Source organism: Podarcis raffonei, chromosome 5 (genome assembly GCF_027172205.1).
Source record: "Podarcis raffonei isolate rPodRaf1 chromosome 5, rPodRaf1.pri, whole genome shotgun sequence".
Classification (NCBI taxonomy): Eukaryota; Metazoa; Chordata; class Lepidosauria; order Squamata; family Lacertidae; genus Podarcis; species Podarcis raffonei.
Window position 1 is genome coordinate 22860669 of NC_070606.1, and position 20054 is coordinate 22880722.

The 20054-nt window shown below is 42.4% G+C and overlaps 1 long non-coding RNA gene across 1 annotated transcript; it reads right to left on the bottom strand.

Annotated features, from left to right (window-relative positions):
- Positions 1–15950: 15950 nt before the first annotated feature.
- Positions 15951–18302, bottom strand: LOC128413402 (uncharacterized). The gene is made up of 2 exons (XR_008330326.1): positions 17860–18302; positions 15951–16896 (listed from the first exon to the last, which is right to left on the bottom strand). It is a non-coding gene; the product is annotated as an uncharacterized LOC128413402 (long non-coding RNA).
- Positions 18303–20054: the final 1752 nt, after the last annotated feature.

Below are 20054 nucleotides of genomic sequence, written 5' to 3' on the forward strand. Positions count from 1 at the left end.
GAACCTAGAATATTTAATGCAGTGAATTAGGTAAATGTGTTAAATAGAGCTTTGTTTGAATATGGAATGGATTTCATATAACTGTGTAAGCAATGAATATTTCATTGATCATTTTCAAGTATTAGGTAATAGAAGACAGATGTTAATTCTTGGAGTGTAAACTAGTGAAATTAGATGTGTTAAGAAAATTGTAACTCCTGCCATCTTTTGTGAATGAAGGAAAACGTAAACCAAAAGGAAGTAAAGAAGAGATGGCATGAACAGCCGATGTATTTAGACTTATTCTGGCACAACTGGCACAACTCTGTAAAAGGAGTGTAGAAAGACCAGTACAAAAATTAGAAAGCACAAACAAGGATTTAGATAGGAAAACAGATAATATAGGGGGGGAAATACAGATAGTGGAAGAGAAAGGTGAATTGATTTTGCAAACAGTCCAGGCAATGAAAGAGTTGAAAGAAAATCAAGAAGGTTTAACTCAGCAGCCTGCTTTAATAGAAAATAAGTTTGTGACACAAGAGGAGGTGGCAAGGAGAAGTGTCCAAGGAGTAGATGATTTAGAGGAGAAGTTGGAGTAAGAAGATAGTTGGGGGTGGGGAGCAATTTTCTAAAACTTTAGGACCATATACAGTGTTCTCTATATGCTAGCACAACAGCCCTTGTGCTAGGGGATGGCAGAGTTTAAAAGTTGCACCACAAAGAAATCCAATGTAACAGTTGCACCAGTGAAAGCTTGTTGTGCCACAGCTGATTCCCCTCAAGATTCAAGCCCATTGTGAACCCTAAATGTGGAATCTGGAGAATAATAGGCAGGGATTCAGTCTGAACATCAGCACAAAGGAGGAAATTGTTTCATTATAGTGAAATGTTTTAATCCACTCTTGCAAGCCACTTTGAGATTTTTTTTTTAGACTGTTCTGAATATGTTTTTAAAGGAAACAAAAGACATAGAAAGTAAAGTATGGAAAGCAGCTAGACCAAAAAAGAAGTTTTAAATAAAATAGAATATGTAGGTAATTTCTCATGTGAGAAAGCCTGTCATGATGGGTTAAAGGCGCATCACATGATTACCAAGGGGTGGGGTCATGTTGCCCCCCCCAATTTTATTTATATTTTTTCATTATTACAATTTCCAAAACCACATTCACATTGAAATCAACATTTCCCCCATTGCTATATTACTTTATAATAAAACAATCATTTATGACTTCCCATCTTCTCCTTCCCCGGTTCCTTTGATTTTCCCACCATTCCTGCATATGCTTATATATCCATTTAGTTCTCTTTTTCCTTTATTATCACTTTATTTTATATTATACTGTTGAATTTACCATAATCTTGCTAATGCTTTCACATGTTTACAATTATTTTCTAAATACTTCCCAAAGCTTTTCCATTCCTCTTTATATACTTGATCCTCGTGTTCTCTTATCTTACTAGTTAAACCTGCTAACTCTGCATATTCTATCATTTTTAATTGCCAATCTTCTTTATTAGGGACCTCTCTCCATTTCTGCGCTAAGATCTGAGTTGCAGTAGTGGCATACATATAGCTGTCAACTTTTCCCTTTTCTTGTGAGGAATCCTATTTGGAATAAGGGAATTTCCCTTTAAAAAAGGGAAACATTGACTGCTATGGGCATAGATAAAGAAGTTTTCCTGACACCTGGGCACATCTGTCAATGGTACATGCTTCTGGCCATATTGTTGCCATATTGTTGGCCCTGCCCCAGATGTCCATGTAATCAGAACTGACACATGAAAATGGGTTGTAAAAGCTTTAAAGTTATGCTTGCTTTTGCATGAACAAGGGGACTCTAGTCCTGCTGGTTCAATGTGTTTCTGTGGTAGCCACCCATCTGTTCTGGAGTACTTCCAGTGAAACTATATTTCTGTATCCCCAGATTTGGGGATATGCTGCCCATATGACTTGGTTGCCCCAGCCACTCTGGGTGGTTCTCAACAGAATATTAAAATCACATCAAAACAGGAAACATAAAAAATTTCCCTATACAGGACTGCCTTCAGATGTCTTCTAAAAGTCAGATAGTTGTTTATTTCCTAGACATTTGATGATAATGGTGGTGATGGTGATGATGATAACAACAGCAGCAGCAGAAGCAACAGCAGCAACAACAACAACATCAACGCTCGGCCCCTCTGACTGATTTTCCTCAGCCACTCTGGGTGGCTTACAGCACATACAAAAACATAGTAACATGTCAAAAATTAAAAACCTCCCAATATAGGGCTGCTTCCGGATGTCTTCTAAAAGTGTAGTTGTTTATTTCCTTGATATCTGACAAGAGGGCATTCCACAGGGAGGGCGCCACTGCCAAGAAGGCCCTCTGCCTGGTTCCCTGTAACTTCACTTCTTGCAGTGAGGAAACCACCAGAAGCTGGACCTCAGTGTCTGGGCTAAATGTCACCTGTTGAGGTGAAGTTGGAGGTTGCTGCTTGGAGGAAACATTCAATAGACTTTGAGAGGGGGAAAGGGGTTTGCTATGATTGGTGTCATTTCCTCATGCCTTTTCACCTTTTCCTTGCCCCCCAACCTTTGTTTTCCTGCATTCCAGAATAGCTACATTCCCAAGGCCTTGCTCCAGGTTTTGGTAGGAGATGAGTCTTACAGCATCAGAACTGTGGTATCAGGTTTGTTTTTCTTTGTTTTACCTAGAGAGCTATTTTAAATATTTGCGTCCAAACAGTGCTCTCAAAATACTATAAAGGATTGCAGCGACAGCCTCTTACCCAGAAGCATGAAACAACGCAAGGAAATGCAGAGATACTAATGCACATGTAAATGGGAAGCTTTTTTCTTTTCTTTTTTGGCTTGGCATGGAGTATCAACACTGCCTTGTGAAGAATTCCAAATAGTTCACGTCTATGTTTTTGCCTCTGTCCTTCCTTCATAGCCCCACACTCGTCTTTCTCTCTCAATCAACATGCATGCTAAAAATCCTTAATGTAATCAGTCACTTGTGTTTATGTAGCACCCTTCATGTAAACATCTCTGAGTGCTTTTCAGTCATTAAGATCAAATTAGAAAACCATCTTAGTAAATATAGGGACATGAATATTAATGTTAGTTTCAGTATTAACCCTGTCTAGGTAATATGAAGGCACTTCTTTTAATTTCTAGCTTACCTTGCAACTTGAGAACAATAAAATTATTGTCATATAGAGTGGCATTCAACTAAGTTTTCCCCAAAGTAGACCAACTGAAATTACAGTTGGTCTACTCCAAGTAAAAACTAGCTGAATACTATCCATACATTACACCCACTGAATTCAAAGCAGTTGCATTAACTGTGAAGCAGGGTTACTTGTTAACTTAAAATTGCAAGACCGCCCCTTGAAAAGTCTAAGCCTTGGATTATGCAAACATTAGACAAGGTGACGATTTCTTTCTTGGGTGCTATCACTTTCGATTTGGGAGTGGGAAGGAATCACAGGACTAAATGGTCCCCCCGTACAAAATAAACCTGCACACAGAAAACAGGTAGTTGGGGAGAAGACTTATATTCTTCTTGAAAGGGGTTAAGTTTACTGCATGTATGATGTTAAAGGAAAATATTATGAAAATGATGTATAGGTGGTACTTGACCCCTGTTAAATTAGCCAAGGTTTATCATAACTGTGATAATTTATGTTGGAAATGTAAAGAAAAGGAAGGTACCTTTTATCACATGTGGTGGACCTGTCCCAAGGTGAAGGATTTCTGGGAAAAGATTTATAATGAATTAAAAAAAAATGATGAAATATACATTTATAAAGAAACCAGAGGTCTTCCTCCTTGGAATAATAGGTATTGAATTGCCCAAGAAGGATGTAAAGGTATTTTTGTATGCCACAACTGCTGCTCGAATTTTAATAGCCACTGACCTCACTGGAAGAATCCGCAACCAGAAAGAAGAGGAACATCAAGAAGATTGGAAGAAATTTAAAGATTATTTGAATAAATATTGTAATATTAAAAATTAGAAGTTACCTGAAAGTACTAATTAGGCCTAAGGATTTAATTAAATAAATGAGATTTAGAATGTTAAGAAAAGTTAAGCAATTTGACTATAATTGGAATATTGTTTTTGAATAATGATATTGGGAAAACTGCTAGAGGAAGGACTAGAGGAAGTCAAGCAATATGTTTATGACGTTGGAAGTTTAATTAATTAATTAATTTGTATTGTTTATGTGTCTGTTGTTATATCTTTTGTTGTTATTTGCTTTATTTCTTTTTTATTTTTGTTTTATTTGTTTTACAGTATGTGTTATATGTGTATGAAACTCAATAAACATTATTGATAAAAAAAGAGAGAGAAGACTTATATTCTTCTTGCATGGCCAGCCCTACTACGAGGCCATACTTTAGCCGGCAAATTTTGAGGGGTGGGAAGTGGGTAGAAAGGTGTGCTATGCAGTCTAACCTGCAGTCATTAAGGTAGCTTGCTGCCCTAGCATGGCCAGCATACCAATAAGATGACCTGAGGCAACCCACCTTGGGTAGCATGCTCCACCCAGCCCATGAGGGCATGGGCCTGGATCTGTGGTGGGGAGAAACACTGATGACATGTCTTGCACCAAGCACCAAAAGGTCTTGGTCCAGGCCTGTCTTCCTCATATACTAGGGTTATTTCCTCCAGTTGGAAACATTTCTATTCTACAGTGGTACCTCGGGTTAAGAACTTAAATCGTTCCGGAGGTCCGTTCTTAACCTGAAACCGTTCTTAACCTGAGGTACTTCTTTAGCTAATGGGGCCTCCCGCTGCCGCCGCCACACAATTTCTGTTCTCATCCTGAGGTAAATTTCTTAACCCAAGGTACTACATCCGGGTTAGCGGAGTCTGTAACCTGAAGTGTTTGTAACCCGAGGTGTCTGTAACCCTAGGTACCACTCTATTCTATTCTATTCTATTCTATTATTTTTAAAAATTTGTATACCACCCTCATCCGTATATCTCAGGATATAAAAATGCAAGACAAGAGCCACACAAAAATAATAAAAACCAAAACAAACCAACAACCCCTTCCCACCTCACTTCCCATAAACATATTTAAAAGGATATAGGGTGATAATCAGCATCTAGAGCTACACTGCAGGAACAAACATCTCTTCCAATGTGCTTGTTTTGATATCTTTGTCCTGGCCCCTTTCTGCAAATCACTGAGACTATGGCTGAATTGCTTAATATTGTTTTGGTTTATAATTCCACCTGCTTTAAAAAAAGAGAGAAAATAAATACACGTATCGATTTTTGTGAGGCATGGAGGTTATAATACTCTTCGTAAACTGCATCAGTCTATCCCTTGGCTGAATACTCAGTCCTTGCCTATGGTTATCAGTTTACAAGCACAGAGGAAAAAACCCATCGTGTGAAATTAAAAATGCATTATCAGCCTATCCATTCAAAGAATGAAATTATGGATCCAGGATAAATCAATCATCTCGGTGGAAAATGATAGCTTTCTGAGGAGAACTAGCAGGATTGCCACTTGCTTTTATTGCTGTGCGGGTTATTTTCCCCAGCAAAGTTGGTTCTTTCCTGATAGAAACTCAATCTGTGTTTTAATTGTGCAGCTTTTTGAGCTGAAGAATAGACTTTGCTGAAGAAGAGAAACTGTTGTGTAGTACCCCCCCCATGCACACTGTATATGAAAATCCTAAACAACAAGGGTTGAGAAGCAACACAATAATGATTCTCTCCTGGAGGGAACATCAACAGCAATGCAAAATGCCTTTCATGTTATATAAGATTACTGCTAACCTTTTCCAATTAGAGTCAGGCAGTGTTATTCCCTGGGAATGATTATACCGTGCCTTTCTGCAAATGGTGCCTGGATATTTTGATATGAAGGTCTTTCCCCTACATTCTGTTCATCGGTCCCCAGGAGCCTTTTTAATGTTGTTTTGCTTTTAGTTCATTTGCAATTTGCTCGTTGCAATACTTGTCATGTTGAGGTAAAAGGGTTGCAATTTCTCAATGTGCAAAATGCTTTGACTTAAGCCAGAGGGTTTCCTGTGCTTTGAAACTACAGGCTCTCCTTATCCAGATAACTTCTAGAATGCCTCTAATATCATGAAAGGATATCATGAATGTGTGTGTCCTAGCACTGTTGTTGGTCAGCTGATCCTGAAGAATCAGTATCAAGCTCCTGCCTCTATTCCCGTCACATCAGCAAATGAGGAGAGATAATATAAACCACAGGAAACATTCTAGAAATAAAGTGGATTTTTCTAACTCAACCAATGTTAGAAAACATGCACATAAAACATATATTGGCAAAACCTATTGGTGTTTCGCAACTTTCTGACTAGTTGCAGGACCTTAGCCAGACCTAGCAGAGTACACGCAGAATCCACGGAAGCAATTGGAGACTTGGCTGCAGACAGGATAGACGAAGCAGGAACCAGGAACTTGTAGTTAGGTGTTTATTATATACAGTGGACTATATACAGGAACAGAACACGGATATTTTGCTAGCTCTCTCCGGCACGACTCACAACTCCTACCCTGACACAGAACTCTGAACCTCTGAACTCCAAACTCTCAACTAACAGTTAGTAGGCCATTAATTATCACTCCCTTGAGAGAGCTTGGCCAATCAGGGAGCGGTCTCCATGTCTCTGTTATCACCAGGCAGACTTACTCCTTCAGATTGCCTTCTGGCTATCTGCCAAACCTTAATTGCCTCTGTGTGAGTAGCTGCACGTACAGTTTCCCAACAACATAAACAGGATTGTGTGCAGGTTGCCATTCTGCAGGAGTGCAGACCATGTTCAGAATGGTGTATTGGGTGTGGAATTCAGCTTTCTGAGAATCTTTGGGTTTTTCAAAAATCAAGTTTCTAAATTTTATGGTTGTGCTTGACAGCAAGCAGGGAATACCTGCTGACAATTCAGAAACTAGAGGGATAGCTGAATCAGGCAGAGATCACTGGTCAGAGGCTGACATTCTGTGCCCTGCAAAGCGAAACCATAATAAACAATGCAAAATAAGACATGAAACATGTTTTATTTGTATATTTTAAATTGCTCGGGCACAGGCTTTTTTCTTTCCTTTTTTTAAGTTAGGTACACACAAATGTACAATTATTATTGTGTGCATACAAATATTTGCATATGGTGCTCACACTTTCTCAAGTCTGTGTTTCACACTCTTCTCTTCATGTCACCCCTTTCTTCCCCAAACGAATTAGTTTCCAGCTTTTAGTGAGTACAACCACCAACTACATTTGTGACAGGGATGTTACAAAAAAATGGCATCTATGTGGTGACACAGCCCTGTCTTAGATGCAAGATCTATATAAGCACTCAATTTGTGTTGAGTTTCAACTGTTGGCCATGAGGATGTGAATAAACTGTCCTTATTATTCCTTGTAATATTCCCAACATAAAAAATAATAACATTGCATGCTCAAAACATGGATCTTGAAATGCAAATATGTATAATCATAGAATCAAGTAAGGGACCCCCAGCTGGAAGGGATCCCAAGGGTCATCTAGTCCAACCCCCTGCAATGCAGGAATCTCAACTAAAGCATCCATGACAGATGATCATCACAGCCATTGCTTAGAAACCTCCAAGGAAGGAGAGTCTACTACCTTCTGGGGGAGACTGTTTCACTGTTGAACAGCTCTTACAGTCTGAAAGTTTCTCCTGATGTTTGTCGCAATCTCCTTTCTTGCAACTTGAAATCATTTTTGAATGTATTTTTTGATTGGGTAGGATTTTTTTTTTTTTTGGAATAGTTACCTTGCATCCTAAGTGGTCTGCTTTTTATTGCATTTAGTTCTGGGTTACTTCTCAAGAGATCAGCCTATCACACCCCTTTCCCTGTGTAGTGTAATTGTCTGGAATAGCAAGGTGGCTGGCTGCTTTTCTTCTTTCTTTTAAGATCTGTGATAACTGTTAAGAACTTAATGTTGCAAATTTGTTTTTTTCTTTGGGCAAGAGAACCCACAGCAGCCCATGGGAATATGTTGTACCTGATATGGACACATGAACAGACCAAGCACAACAGCTTCTTTTAAAAGTCCATGCTGCTGTGACTCTAATCAGAGTCACTTCCTGCCCTGAACATTTGCTAGGGGTTGCTACCTCTCGTCACGCATCCACCAGAATCACCTGCACTTAGCAGTGATCAAAGGTGGTCTCCAGAAGCTGGAAATCAATAAAGTGCTCTGGAGTGGTTTGAAATCAATTTGGATGAGATGCACCATGCTGCCTGCCTATATGGTACACATATTATCATCATAATTGAGAAGGTTTGCAGGCTTAACAGCAATAGGTGTGCCACAAAGCATGTCCCAAATTTCTGGCTGTTTAAGCCCTTTTAAAACAATCAAATTCCTTCATTTTCTCTCTCTTTATGCCTTCTGTTTTAAAAAATCATAAATCTATAGAGAAGCTGCAGTACAAATGAGACTTCAAATAATATTTAATAGGGCATTTCTGTTTAATCATGCCTTTCAGAATTTTTCTGGAGTTCCTGCAGAGTCACTGGAATGAAGCTGAGCTCTTTCAATATATAGCTGAAACCCTAGGAGAGCCACCTCCTGCGCTCAGCGTAATACAGATTTTAGCAAGATTGATTACAGCGGAGGAATTCAGAAACGTAAGCTATTAGTCCTTGTTCTGGGGTTGGATTTTCACTTACTTGAGCTGAATTTGCTCTCCATTCCCTAGGAGATCTTTCCTAGGACAGCATAACTTGAAATGGAGCCCTCTGCTACATGATTGAAATGGTTTTCTGTACAACTGAATCACACTCACTTTCCCCTCCAGATGGGAGAAAAAGTAAACCACTCAGAGCAGGAAAAAGATATTCCTAGCACACTGTCCGAGGCCTAGTGATGTTACAAGACTCTCCATGAGAATACAATCGTACCTCGGAAGTCAAACGGAATCCATTCCAGAAGTCTGTTTGACTTCCAAAACCAAAGCATGGCTTCTGATTGGCTGCAGGAAGCACCAGCAGCCAACTGGAAGCTGTGGAAGCTGTGGAAGCTGTGGAAGCCCCGTCGGATGTTTGGTTTCCAAAAATTGTTCAAGAACTGGAGCACTCACTTGGGGTTTTGATCATTCAGGAGCTGATTTGTTCAGGAGCCAAGGCGTTCGAGATCCAAGGTATGACTGTATTATGAAGATCACTTAATGTGGAGTCATATGAAGGACATGATCCATATATAAAATTCAGATACTGCCATTAGTTGCCATGATACCTTCTTGCTTGGAGGGATAAAAATTATACAAGAAATCAGTCTGGCAACTTGCAGCCCAAAGACGGGTGGGACCCTTAAACCAAATGCATGTGGATAATGATGTAACTTCCTGTGTATGGCAAGGAGAGGGAAAAGAAAGGAAAAGAAGGGAATCAAATGAGAAAGTGAGAGAAAAGTGGTAACAGAAAAAGGTAAATCCCATTTACCTTGGCTTTAGCTCCACCCACTTTTGACTTCAGCCTGTTCATCAGCAATATGTGGACCCTGACATATTACCCTTGAGGGTGTCTTTCATTTTTCCAATTCATTCCTTCATATTTCCATATCAGTTTGCATTTTCTTTTTCAATACAGTCACCATGAAAGGTTATCAGCATTGTAGTTCAGATTTCTCCTAATACATTTGGTATGCAATTTCTGTCTAACATGCACATTTTTGCAAAACGTATTTCCCTAATGTTTATATTTTCCTTGATATAAATGTCTGGATGTTATTTTCACTAATATATGCATTTTATGGACACCTAGTAATGTGCACCCCTGTACACATTACCTAGCTGGCATAATTTTCCAGCTTGCAGCAGTGTTTCTGTTCCGCTGCATGCAGCAGTGTTTCTGTTCCGCTGCATGCAGCAGTGTTTCTGTTCCGCTTGCATGCAGCAGTGTTTCTGTTCCGCTGCAGAATGCTTTCTGTCAAAAGCTGTGTTATTCAACTTGTTGCCTGCTTTGATGAAATTTACGTAACAGCTGAAATTTATGTAGTTACATAAATTACATTGCCATTTTATCATTCCACCCCATCCATTTCAATCCAAAGGAAATACAATGCAAATGGGGGAAAATGTATTCAATTACATATTTTTTGCAAGCTGTAAGCAACAACCTCAGCAAATACTAATTGTATTCACTGAATTTATTCCCATGCCACACAAGTGATAAAGAAGTGAACACCAGCAATTTCCACTCCCATTTCTGTTTTAGCCAGAATTCACCGACATCCCATTGGATCAGTCTATTTCTGGTCTGTGCCAGTTTTGCATGCCTTCATACATGTCTGTTCCATCCTGCTTTCATATTAATCTGTGATCAAAAACAATAACAACAAAACATTGTATTTACATTTGTATTGAAATGTATTTTTGAACATCTTTTCTCACGAAACACACATTTCTAAAAATATTTTCTCCCGGAGTACCTATTTCTAAATGTACCTAATTCTAAAGTAAGTAGCTGCTCTACACATTTCAGCGCTGCATTTTTATCTTTATTTTTGAGTTGACCTGACAACTGCATCACAAAATTTGGAGAAGAGCAAAATCCAGTGGAGAGCTATATTTTTAATGCACACATTAGACCAGAAAATGTGGATCAGGTCAGGTCATATTGGAATTCACAAAGAACAGATCTTGGAACACAAACCAGTCATTTTATCAGTATGTCATCCCTTTTATCTCTTAGCCCTACCTGACAGAAAGAGCCAAGGAATTCTGAGGAAAGCAAAAAGAGTTTTGAAGAGTAGTGAAATTACTCGGTGGGGTTCTCCACATCCTGGTCTGCTGTAGGAGTAGTATTAAAGGTAGACAGAGTAGTTGATGACAGGGAATTGGGATCGATGGGTGAGTTGGCTTGCACTTGCAATTTTTATGATGGGTTGCTAGGGGTCAAGAAAGTTTATTCTGCAGCTCTGCCTGATTAGTAGCCCCAAAGGCTTTCCAACCTTTCTTTGCACTGTCTCGCTTGATTCACTTGCCTGAGCTGTTCAGATTATACATTGAACAATTCCTTGCCTGAGGACAATGCTGCCATAGTGTACCTTTCTTTCTTCTTGTTATCTGATTATGACAACATACATGGTCAGTAGCAGAATTCAGAAATAGACTGCATAGTCACTTCTAGCCATTTTATGCACAAACTAGATTTGTAGAGAGGAATGGTAAGAGCAAATGAGCTCCTTCCTCTAGGATGAAAAGCCCTTTGCACACATAATATTCGTTTTTTTATAACTTGTTTTATTCTCATGTGGTACTTCATATTAGCAGAGCAATAGTCATTTATCTAATCACATCTTACAGTCCTAGAAGAAGATATGGGACAAGGTAAACATTAAGAAACTGAAAATGCCACAGGATTGATTTTCTCCCACCATGCCACTGAACAGGTAACACCCCATCTCCTCCATTGCTCCATGTTTGTAGAAGAACAACACTCTCCCCTACTGTATAAATAGGCCTTTATTGCTCTGTAAATGGATTTTTTATTTTTCAATTTCCTCTTTCTTAAACTCAAACAATACCTAATTTTCAATAAGGCCAGAATCTGCCAAACCTTAATTAGCCATTGCTTGATGGATGGAATTTCCTTATGTGCAATCAAGACCTTTGCAATTATTAATAAGTTAGATGTTATTTCAAGTCCTGGGCAGAATTGTCAAGTTCCACTTTGTGGAGTTTGGGCAGAAATCATCCCACTCCACAATACTCTGGAGTGCCCGAATGGCTTCCACAATTCCCTGAAGACATTGAACAAACAGGCCTAGTATGGCTAAGTCTTGCTGCCCATGATTGGAGGGTGGGCGGCAGTGCTCTTTGATCCAGTAATGATGAAGAGGTTTTACTGCCCATTGGCTGGATTAGAGAGTTTGGGTAGTGTAGTGTAACTTCCCTGCTTGCATCCCAGTGAAAGGGTGTCATTTATTTAATTTACCTTCCCTCTTTGGTTGAAGATTTTATGTGAGCATCTCTGATCCTGCTAAGGATAGGTGAAAGCACTCTTCTTTCTGAATTGGAGATTTTAGGGGTTTGAACAAAGGACCTTGTACCCCTGGGGAATGGGACTGCTGTAAACCACTGGACTATGCTATACCAGGCATGTCCAACTGGTCGATTGCGATCTACCATTCGATCGCGGGGCATCTGTAGTTGATCCCAGTCAATCGTGTGATCCTGGTTAATTGCCCCCCCCCAAAAAGCTCAACAACTTAAGTCAAGCCAATGGGTAGATCACTGCCAGTTTTTTTTTAATAGTGGGAGTAGATCACAGTCTCTTGGGAGTTGGACATGCCTGCGCTATACCATTGGTCTTCAACTGGTGTGTCAGGACACAATACTGGGTTGTGGTCTGATCTATGGTGGGTCACAACAGGAGTGCTACTATTAAAATTTATGGTTAAAAGCCTAAGTAGAGGATGTCATATGTGTGGAGGAAAAACTTAAACATGAAGTAACAGTTCCAAAAATGGACTTGTAGACTTATTGGAGTTCACCAATTGGGTCTGCGTTGCTCCGGGACAGGAGGAAGGAAGTCAAAATGACACCGAGTTGGTTCAAAGAAAGAGTTTATTCTGCTCTCCGGATAGCAGAAGGCACTTGCGTGGTGAGTCCACAGCAAGTCCAAAGAAATGACAAGTTTCATGCAGTATATATATCCTCCAGGCATCCTCTCCCCCTTCCCCAGCCACTTCAACTTGTATACGCAGGTTGACATCACGTATGTTCCTGCTCTGGTACTCTCAACCATAAAAGGATCTTCCTTCCTGTACTTCTGACCATAAAAGGATCTTCCTCTTCCTACTCTTATCTGGGAAGACGTCATAATCTCCGGGAACACGCTTTTGGCGTTTTCCCCGGACATTGGTCTTGTGCGTATTTTGTGGTCAGCACATAAGATAAAGTTCTGACATGTTTTCTTTGTTCCCCTGGAGAGCCAAGGGCATCCCTTGCCTGTCCTGATGAAGGACAGAACTTTTTATGCAGTTGTGTCCTTATTATGGTTTTGCTCAACAGTTCAAGTTTTAAAAGTGCTCTCTTTTGAAAGAACAAAAGGGGGGGGGTTGAGTCAGTTTTAAACTGCTACACAGAAACCCATTCCTTCAGACTTTATTCAGCAGAGCTGTACTTGCTACTGAAGGTAAATGAGTGGAAATGGTATTTACCGTATTTTTCGCACCATAGGACGCACCGGACAATAGGACGCACCTTGTTTTAGAGGGGGGAGAACAAGGGAAAAAAATTCTTCCGCTCTCTGCCCAGCGCCCCTTCAGCGAAGTGGCAGGAAGCGCTGCACAGAGAGTGGGAGAATTTTCCCCCTCTTGTTTTCCCGCTCTAAAACAAGGTGCCGTTTAAGGTGCGTTCAGGCGGCTACCTTGGAAGCCTGGAGAGCTAGAGGGGTCAGTGCGCACGGACCCCTCTCGCTCTCCAGGCTTCAGGTTCCTTTTGACCTGCTCTTTGGGGCTGGCGGGGGGAAGCCCACCACCAGCCCCAAAGAGCAGGTCAGGGAGCAGCGGAATGGCGCAGCGGAGAGGCTGCTGCCATAGTCACGCGTCACTTCTCCAGCTGGGAGAGGGTCGCGGGGCTATGGCTTCTTTAGCCCCGCACGCTCTCTCCCGGCTGGAGAGGTGACGCACGGCTATGGAGGCTCCTGCCATAGCCGCGCGTCACCTCTCCAGCCGGGAGAGGGTCGCGGGGGGCTGCTTTAGCTCCACGTGCTCTCTCCCGGCTGGAGAGGTTACACGCGGCTATGGAGGCTCCTGCCATAGCCGCGCGTCACCTCTCCAGCCGGGAGAGGGTCGTGGGGGGCTGCTTTAGCTCCGCGCGCGCTCTCCCGGCTGGAGAGGTGGCGCGTGGCTATGGAGGCTCCTGCCATAGCCGCGCGTCACCTCTCCAGCCGGGAGAGGGTCGCGGGGGGCTGCTTTAGCTCCGTGCGCTTTCTCGGCTGGAGAGGTGACGCACGGCTATGGAGGCTCCTGCCATAGCCGCGCGTCACCTCTCCAGCCGGGAGAGGGTCGCGGGGGGCTGCTTTAGCTCCGCGCGCGCTCTCCCGGCTGGAGAGGTGACGCACGGCTATGGAGGCTCCTGCCATAGCCGCGCATCACCTCTCCAGCCGGGAGAGGGTCGCGGGGGGCTGCTTTAGCTCCGCGCGTGCTCTCCCGGCTGGAGAGGTGACGCGCGGCTATGGAGGCTCCTGCCATAGCCGCGCGTCACCTCTCCAGCCGGGAGAGGGTCGCGGGGGGCTGCTTTAGCTCCGCGCACGCTCTCCCGGCTGGAGAGGTGACGCACGGCTATGAAGGGGAAAAAGTGCGTCCTATAGAGCGAAAAATACGGTAATCCAGTACATTCAGGATTGGCACAGTCCATTAAAAAAACCCAGTTGCAGCACTTACAAAAACTTATAAACTTGAAACAAGACTATACCTTAGCACTAAGTAAACAGATTACTATTTGAAAAGGGGCCAAAACAGGACCCTCACCCAAATATGTACAGAGCCCCACACCAGAAGGAAGATAAGATAAAAACAACTAAAAATAAGTGTAGCAGACAGGCTGAGGGGAGAGAGATGACATAGCATGTGGCCTTACAAAGAGCAAAATATGCATCCCTTGAAACACTGAGGTGAACCTGTTTCTCTCTCTTCCCAACTTTGGAGTTGGCTGCCCTGTGCCTGCCTTTGGCTATTCCCACAGCTTGAGGTGTATGGATTGGAACAATGCAAACTTGATCTCAAACCTTGGTTGTTGCTACAGTCTGGTGGGATTTCTGGAACCCAGACCAGACCCTTGATGAGTTGTGTGTTTCGAATGTCTGACTCTTCATCCTATTTTTTTTAATAAAAAAAAACCTGTTTAGGATGCTTGCCGTAGTATGGTACCATCAACGTAATATGTATAAATCTTTGTAATTGCTATCAGCACATGTGAATTCACTGCTGGGCCATCTGTCCACATGTTGCGCTCATTACTGTAGATGAGGCAAGCTGAACTTGAACAGCCTGGCTAGTTAGCTAGAGAGTCAGGTCATTACCATGGCAGCTATTAGGTGAATGTACACTAATAGTGCAGGGCAGCAAAAATGTGTGTTTCGTATATCCCAAATAGCATATATGCTGGCTTAGATCATGAAGCATAAATCAAGCTTTAGCGTTTGCTTTCCCTTTTTTATGGCGCTGTCCTTTAAAACGCTGGTTGGTTGGTTGTTCTAGCTACATTAAGAGAAGGAATAAACAGCATTTAATCTCTAATTAGAAACTCACTTCCAAATTACCTCGTTTCGAAAGGTAAAGGTCAGAAATTGTTTGATAAAATGTCAGATCAACAGCATGTTATAAAACGATTATTGTCAGAAAAGCCATGTTAATTGTTCTCAGAGTAAACATCTGCATATGTTCGGTTAAATTAGGTGAACTTTCTTCCATGGGCCTCTAGGATAAGTGCTCTTCTCATACTGAAATCTGGAGATGTTCTTTATTGGGTTTGATTGTACATTGTTTGCCCAGCAAACATGCCATCTTAAGACGGTCATTACAATATACAGTCAAACCTCGGTTCTCGAATGGCTCCGTTTTTGAACGTTTCGGCTCCCGAACACCGAAAACCTGGCTTGCCAGTGTTGAAATACCTTGAGGATGCTCTTTAGGGAGTGGCCACCGGGACCATGTAACACTGGTCCTAAAGGATCTTCAGTGGCTCCCAGTACGTTTCTGCACACATTTCACAGTGTTGGTGTTGACCTTTAAAGCCCTGAATGGCATCAGCCCAGTTTACCTAAAGGGGCATCTTCACCCCCATCACTCAGTCTGGACACTGAGGTCCACCTCCAAGGGCCTTCTGGCAGTTCCTTCACTGCAAAAAGTGAAGTTACAGGGAACCAGGCAGAGGGCCTTCTTGGCAGTGGCACCCTCCCTGTGGAATGCCCTCCCGTCAGATGTCAAGGAAATAAACAACTTCCAGAAGACATCTGGAAGCAGCCCTATATAGGGAAGTTTTTAATGTTTGACATTTTACTATGTTTTTATATGTGCTGTAAGCCACCCAAAGTGGCTGAGGAAACTCAGTCAGATGGGTGGAGTGTTGTTGTTGTTGCTGTTGTTCTCATCATCACCATCATCACCACCATCATCATCCCTTCTCATGCCCTTTTTCTTGAAATGCAGCTGGGCTTCTGTCTCCACTTAGTCATTTGTAAGTTCCATGACTCATACAACAGTTGGTGCCTGTTCCGTTCCCGCTCAGCACATGTCAGCCTCTTCGCCTTCTCTCAAGCACCACTGTATGCATAAGCTGTAATTATAACTTGATTAGTGTAGTAATTCATCTTCCGTTTTTAATCTTTGCTGAAATGTGTGATACGTGGGTGCGAGGGCTCAGCATGTGAGCATTTCTGGGAATTTCTATTTCATATTTATCTGCATATTGTGTCTTAAGTTTCCATCTTGTGTCTCAACATTCCACCCCACAGTCGAATGACCAAGAAAGGGGTATTGGGACATGACTGTGCAGATGTAAGAGCAGGTCTCATTGTCCATGGCTCTCATTTAGTTCCATAGGCTGCAGTCTTGGATGCAGTGGAGAATGGGAAAACCAAATCTTTGCCCCTGCAGAACAGGCTCATGAGAAGTAGAAATTTATCTCCCGGGACAATTTTGATCAGTGAGTGGCTGTGCGAGGTTTCGTTCTCTGCCTCCACACAGAGAACTTTGAAATGGGTTGTGATGGATCGGTGCTGCTGTTGACCTGCCATCATTTCCTGATTAGAGACAGGAGGGTCCATGGAGGGTCCAATTTAACTCCCTATCAAGGCAAGAGCAATTGCCAGCCAGCCGATTTCCCTCATTTCCAAGAGGTGAATCAGCTCATCCTCCTCCTTGCCTTTAATGTGTCCTTCTTAACATGAAAGAGCTGCCTGTAATATGGGAGAGAGTTTTCCTTGAGCTTAGAAAGCCCAGCAGTCAAAATCCAAACCTACGTAAATATTTGTTTTGATTAGGGGGAAAGGGGGAGTAAAACTGAGTTAAATGGGTTAGTTTTGTGGTTTAGTCGTTTAGTCGTGTCCGACTCTTCGTGACCCCATGGACCAGAGCACGCCAGGCACCTCTGTCCTCCACTACCTCCCGCAGTTTGGTCAAACTCATCCTGGTAACCTCGAAAACACTATCCAACCATCTCGTTCTCTGTCGCCCCCTTCTCCTTGTGCCCTCCATCTTTCCCAGCATCAGTGTCTTCTCCAGGGAGTCTTCTCTTCTCATGAGGTGGCCAAAGTACTGGAGCCTCAGCTTCACGATCTGTCCTTCCAGTGAGCACTCAGGGCTGATTTCCTTAAGAATGGATGGGTTTGATCTTCTTGCAGTCCATGGGACTCTCAAGAGTCTTCTCCAGCACCATAATTCAAAAGCATCAATTCTTCAGCGATCAGCCTTCTTTATGGTCCAAAAATCCCCTTCATGGATCACTGCCTTGCCGTGGCGAAGGGGCTTGAAGAACTCAGAGAAGCTATGAACTACGCCGAGCAGGGCACACAAGATGAATAGGTCATAGTGGAGAGTTTTGACCAAATGTGATCCACCTGGAGGAGGAACCGGCAAGCCACTCCAGTAACCTTGCCAAGAAAACTCCATGGACAAAGACAACAGGCATATAAAAAATGGGTTAGTTACAGAATACCAAAGTGAAAAAGACCATTTTTAATTCACCCATATAGTTGGTAAGTGAGCAGACCAGCATACTGTATAAATATCCCCTAATAGAGTTACCATTTAAATGTTTGCATGTCACTGAATTTTGCATTGCTTTGTATTGCTATCAAATCATCTTTTTTATATAAAAAAGGACAATCTAACAGCACCTAGGTTTCAGTATGAATACTCACATATGAAGAATGCATGGGGCAACTAAGGATTATCCATAAGCTGACAGCTTTTCATAGGGAAAAAAATGGTATTTGTGATTTCTGTTAATTCAGGAGAATGGATTCAATGGCAGTTTGAAGCCGTGACTGGGAGGGACAGAATGTCAGTGAATGAATATTCCCCTGGTCAAATGAACTGGAGTCTTCTTCTTAAAGATCAAGGTTCTTTGGCATTTTCTTCGCATGGGAAAGTGTTCCTTACCTCTTCCCCATGACCTGAAGGCAGCTCTCAGCTTTGGGACACAGCAGCCGGAGCATGTTTGGGAGTGGTGGGTTGACCCCACCCCGTGTTCTACTTGATGCAGTTGCCACAGTGCTAGAGGGAAGAATAAGGGAATGGGGCTGGGGAAAAGACTGGACTTCTCTTTCTCCTAGTCTATCAAACTTGACACAATTTAGCTAGTAATGGTAATAGCATTACACACATGTCACCACACCTCACAATCACATGCAGTGTCATTAATTATGACAGCCCTGTGAGGTATTCCAGAATTATTTCCTCATACTGCAGGTGAGGTGATGGGGGGTGATGTTGAAAGAAAAGGGTTTTGCTTACGGCCACTGAGTGAGGACAAAGCTGAGGTGAGAGGTGAGCTGAGGACTCACAGATCATGATTTCTGGTTTTCTCCTATGCTATACCAGCTATTGTAATGAACTTGTGTCATGGCTATTGAGAAAGTAGGGACACCTCACTGAAATAGAGATTTTTTTACTTGAAATAAAAGGGATTGGGGCATTTTCTGTTAAGGATGACCTTGAAAGGCTGGTATGTGGGGATAACGATGCTGTCCTTCCTTATAGTGTTATTGTAAGGATTACCAAGGACAATATATTCTCCACATAATATGTGAGAAGTGCTTTGAGCATTCCACAACGTAATAAAAATGCTGCTAGTGCTAGATGGATTTCATTAGGCACTCTGTGGGCTGGTTTGCACAGAAACGATGTGGTGACTCAAGTGTGATCAAACACCACAGATAGAACTTTCATGTCATCTCAAACACAATGCTTTTTCATACAGATGCCAGTCATCAAAGCCCCTTTCAGACAAGCTTGGGTGAATGACTCTGCAAAGGGGACATGTCAGGATCACAGTGGCACGCCATGCCCCCTAAGCCTACATGCATGAAAACATTCCATGTGCCTACAAACTGTACAAATATAGACCTGTTTGGGTGAAGCGCCCGCATTTTGAGAGATCCCTTTTGTACCTAAGCTCTTTTCATGTTGTCAGTTGAATGCACGTAGATTAGGGCACTCTAGTCTCACTCCACCCCCAGGGGAAGAATTTGGTGTTTCAGATTTCTGCAGTGCCCTATGCAAGGCCAAAATTTGGCACCCCACTTCCTGTTCTGCTCAGTTCACTCCCTTGACACCCTGTGGTGACCCCTAGGCTTGGCACCTAGTGCGGCAGAGCCAGTTGTCCTGCCCTAAATCCACCTCTGCCCCCCCAACATTAATTTATGAAAATGGATCAAGTGCAGACCCTCCAAGAGTCCATATTTTCCAAGGGCAGCCCCGGGTTTACAGAAGCCATCCCAGTTTCTGATTTGATTCTGGATTGTCCCACTTTTCCTTAGGACGTTGGAGGGTATGGTAGGCTGTCCCTATTTTCATCGGATAAATGTTAGAGGGTATGGAGTTATCCAAGTCCAGAGCCATCTGAAGGCAGCCCTGTATAGGGAAGTTTTTTAATGTTTGTTGTTGTTGTTGTTGTTGTTGTTGTTGTTGTTGTTGTGAAGCTGCCCAGAGTAGCTGGGGCAACCCAGTTAGATGGGTGGTATATAAGCAGTAAAATTATTATTATTGAACAGAACATCCCTATTTTCATCTGATAAATGTTGGAGGGTATGCAGTTAAAACTGTAAAGCAATCAAATAATATACATGCATGTGCAACAGCCCCTGTGTTGCATTACAGCATTTCTGGGTTGACAGTTGGTTCTTCTAGACCAAGGATGGGAAGCCTGTAGTCCTCTGATTGCTACTGGACTACAGTTTCCAACATTCCTGACTATTGGCTATGTTGGCTAGGGCTGATGGGAGCTGGAGTTTAACAACATCTGGCAGAACAGAAGTTCCCTATCCTTGGTCTAGGCGTATTGACAGTACTTACTTTAAGTACTTATTTGTGTTTATGGTAGTTGTGCTTATAG